The 4,299-nt window shown below is 34.9% G+C and overlaps 1 long non-coding RNA gene across 1 annotated transcript; it reads left to right on the top strand.

Moving 5' to 3' along the window:
* Positions 1–1,030: 1,030 nt before the first annotated feature.
* Positions 1,031–3,071, top strand: LOC107896657 (uncharacterized). Its single transcript, XR_001683813.2, has 2 exons — positions 1,031–1,480; positions 1,796–3,071. It is a non-coding gene; the product is annotated as an uncharacterized lncRNA (long non-coding RNA).
* The last annotated feature ends 1,228 nt before the right edge of the window (positions 3,072–4,299 follow it).

Here is a 4,299-nt window from a genome sequence, read left to right as displayed (position 1 = left end):
CAAAATGCGAAACATTGCCTTATTTTAAATTTTTATTTTTGAATAATAGCGAATACGATACTTAAATGACGTACGTTATTTGTTTGGGTCAAGATACAACGATTTATTGGATAAATATAAAGAGACTTGATTCATGGGACGATGATATGAAATAAAAGTATAGTGCGACATGGAACAATGATACATGTATAAAATATTCCACAAGCGCATGGCAATAATATGAACACGAGTAAGCAAATTAACGTACATGCAATAGCAATAATCTCACAATATGCACTCTTTAAAAACTAATCATTAATAATAAAAACAAATGAATTAAATAATACAATTAAAAATGTAATAAATAAATAGTTAAAATCAAACTAAAATAGATGAATTTTAAATGACCATGAATGAATTTAAAATAAATAATGTAAAAAAGGTTAAAATCAATAATATGCAAAACGTTTTTCTTTTTTGAAAGAAAGAATGATATATACATATGAAGAACTTTTAAAAATAGATAATATATATATATATACAAAAGTATAAAACAATGTATAAAAAATTAAAGTAAATAATAATAGCAAAACATTTCAAAATAAGTAAATAGGGTTCAAAATAAGTTATATAATCAATTTAAAATAAGTAATAAAATGATTTTTAAATAATACCTAAATAAATCTAAGCTATAATATATAAGGTATAAAAAGTTTTAAACGAATGATTTTAAAGAAAACACTTTCAAATTAATAATAAAAATTTCGAATATAATATGAAAGAAATTTAAAATAAAATAAAATAAAATAAAATGATATATATATAAAACATAAAACGTTTTTATTTTAATGGAAATAAAGTAACCTATAAAACTTAAAAGGTAATATATATGTATGTATATATATAAGCCTATAATAAATAATATAGCAAATAATAATATGTAAAACAATTTAAATAAGACAAAGAAAAAAGAACTCAAAATAAAAGAAATAAAAGATTTTAAACAGGGGGACCAAAGCAACAATCACGCAAACTTGCGGGGATAATTTTAAATGTAGAAAAATGCAAAAGGGATGATTGAAACACGCAAGACAACAGAGGGACCTGAGTAGCAAATAGCCCATTCGGGCTTTGAAAATGACCCCCCTTTTACACTGCGTCGTTTCACCTTTTAAAGAAAACAAAAGGGTTTCTTCCTTTTGTAGGCAGATTTCTGCTGCTTATTTTTTAAAAGAACTCAGCCTCCCTACCCCCTTTTCTCTTCCGTTCGGCTAGGGTCCTGAACCCCTCATCGCCGCCCTCAGTGGTTTGTCACACCACCATTACAATCAGTGGCCGACGACAAGTGAAATAGGCTACTTAGCCTCTGTTCGTGGTGCCTTTGAAGGTCCCAAATCCCTCGGTCGAGTGCCCGAAAATAAAGGGACTTCCCAACCTCCCCTTTGGGGCTCAACTCCAATGGAGAAAGAAGTCTCCGACGACCGACCATGGGGGTTTTCCGGTAAGTTTTATTTCCCTTTTATTTTCGTAAGTGAAATAAAATAAAATAAAATAACTAAGAGAAACAAAAGTAAAAACAAGATAAAAGAGACAGAAATCTTCACACACAAAAAAAAAATCACCTTCAAAACGAGTATTCTGTTTTTTTGATTAGTTTTTGCTTGTAAAATGTACGTAAAAAAAATTACAAGAGAGTAGATCCGGGCTTTTAAAGCCATTTACAATCAATTCCCTTTTAGTTTTTTTGTTTTTTGCTCTTTATTTCTCTGCGTTCGCATGCTTCTTTCTCTGCTATTGTGCTTGTTTCAAATGTCAGATGACGCGTGGAGGGCGACTGATGGAGCAGCGTACGAGCAGACGAAAAGGCGCGGGGCGGTGGCTAAACGTTCCTAGGGTTCTGCTGATATTTTTTGCATTAGATTGATAGTTTGGGCTGTATTTGTTGTTGGGGTGATTGTGGTTTTAAGGTTTGGGCTAAAATTTGAGTTTGGGGTTTTTTATTGGGCTGTTTATTTTGGTTTGAAAATTTGGTTTTTATTTATTTTTGTTTTTGGCTTTGAGTCATGGGCATCGGGCAAATTTAGGCCCGTACAGCTGTCCCTCTTTGCTCATTTTCGTGTAACGAGAATATAGCAAAGCCTTCAAAAAGGGCCAAATTTGCCTGGTCTTGTAGGATCCCAACTTCTCGTACTCCTCTTCTTCAAGTAGTCTCATTCTAGTCCACTGTATTTTATTGCTTTGACCACTCCATCACCATTTCGGAGAGATGGGACTTGTGGTTTCAATTTGCTTCTTTGGGAATTTAAGGTGATATGGGATTTGTGATTTTAGTTTGCTCTGCTACAACTTCGGGGAGACAAGACTTGCTATAAAAGATTCAATTTGACCTACTGCAACTTCAGAGGTATAGGATAAGATTAGCTATCTTCGGTCTGCTCTACTGCAACTTCAGGGAGATAAGACTTGTCATGATAACTTCGATCTGCCCCACTACAACTTCAGGTGGATATGATTTATAGCCTTAATCTGTTCTACTGCAACTTCAGAGAGATTAGGTTTGTTTTGATCTGCTCTACTGCAACTTCAGAGGGATAAGATCTGTTTGTCCACAGCTTCAGTCTGTTCCACTGCAACTTCAGGGAGACAAGATTCGCTGTATTCGATCTGTTCCACTGCAATTTTAGAGATACAAGATCTGTAATTTTCAGCCTATTACCCTACTGCTTAGGGGGTTAAGGCTTGGTGGCTTGAATCTGCTTCACTGCAACTTCAGGAAGGCAAGATCTGTAATTTCCAGCCTATTACCCTACTGCTTAGGGGGTTTAGGCTTGGTGGCTTAAATCTGCTTCACTGCAATTTCAGGAAGGCAAGATTCACCGTTGTGATTTCAATCTGTCCCACTGCATCTTCAGGGGTGTTGGATTTTTATTTCTTTAGTCTGTTACACCATTCTTTAGAGAACATGATCTATTTCATGGACCTATTTATGCTAAATGATTAAGATGTCATGATCAAAATGGATCAAATGCTCCTAACTAGATGTGCATGAATGATGTTTGCATGAATGCAAAATGTCATCGTTTTTAATGCTTGATTTGATGTTACTCATTGTTTATCGAGATTTTATCAATGACGTATTACTCTGCCTTTTCTTCGACTGGTATCTCTGACAGGAAACCCGAAGAATAGTCATAATTTGGGCTATTCTTTCCCCAACACTTCCAACCCTTGAATTTGGGTAATTCAAACTAATTGGTCCCATTTCAGGTCCTTGTATTGTTTAGAAGCATTTCAGAGTAATATGCAGAACTCTTTTGTGAATATTATTAGTCCATTAATCATCATTTCAATGAAAATGCTTAAAAAGATTATTGCTTTAGACAATATGGAATTTTATTGAGAGCAAAGCTTGAAATAAATAGGGTAATCGAGATAGAAAATTTGCTAAGATACAAAATGAGAACTAATAAATTAATGAAGATAGCGCATTTTTCCACATAATACAAAATGAATGAGATAAGAATAAGTGCCCCAGATATCGCAGTATGAGCATTGTTGCACAAATCCTCTAGAGGACCCTTTGAACTCGGTATATATTTGGAAGACCAAGAGTACTTTGTTGATGCCCCCAAAATGTAGCATCCTTCCTTCTTGTTAATTCAGAAAAGACAATACTACTGGATGCCCCACTTCGATTTGAATTGCCCATTCCTGAGTTTTCAATTCAAAACCCATTTGGTCTCAAAGCGCCTTTTTACGGGTTTTCACTTTAGCCTCTCCGTTTTTTTTAGGTAAAATACCTATTAACCGAATCTGAATTCACGGGATTAGGCAGGCTTTTACCATCCATCTCGGTCAAAATTAGAGCTCCTCTAGAGAAAGCCTTCTTTACCACATAAGGTCCCTCCCAATTCGGCATCCATTTCCCTTTGAAGTCCTTTTGTATAGGGAGGATCTTTTTCAATACGAGGTCTCCTTCATGGAATTCTCTAGGGCGAACCTTTTTATTATAAGCCTGCATCATTCTCTTTTGATACATTTGACCATAACGGATAGCCTTTAGCCTTTTTTCTTTAATCAAGTTCAACTGGTCGTATCGAGACTGGATCCAATTTGCTTCATCTAATTTTAGTTCTGACAGCACGCGTAGAGAGGGAATCTCGACCTCAATGGGCAGAACCGCCTCTATTCCATAAACTAAAGAAAAATGTGTTGCCCTGGTAGAAGTTCTGACTGACATCTGGTAGGCATAAAGGGCAAATGGTAATTTCTCGTGCCAATCTTTATAGGTCTCAGTCATTTTTCCTATTATCTTCTTGA

The sequence above is a fragment of the Gossypium hirsutum genome, chromosome A10 (genome assembly GCF_007990345.1).
Source record: "Gossypium hirsutum isolate 1008001.06 chromosome A10, Gossypium_hirsutum_v2.1, whole genome shotgun sequence".
Taxonomy (NCBI): domain Eukaryota; kingdom Viridiplantae; phylum Streptophyta; class Magnoliopsida; order Malvales; family Malvaceae; genus Gossypium; species Gossypium hirsutum.
The sequence above is the reverse complement of the archived record's forward strand: the minus strand, read 5'-3'. Positions and strand labels throughout refer to the sequence as shown.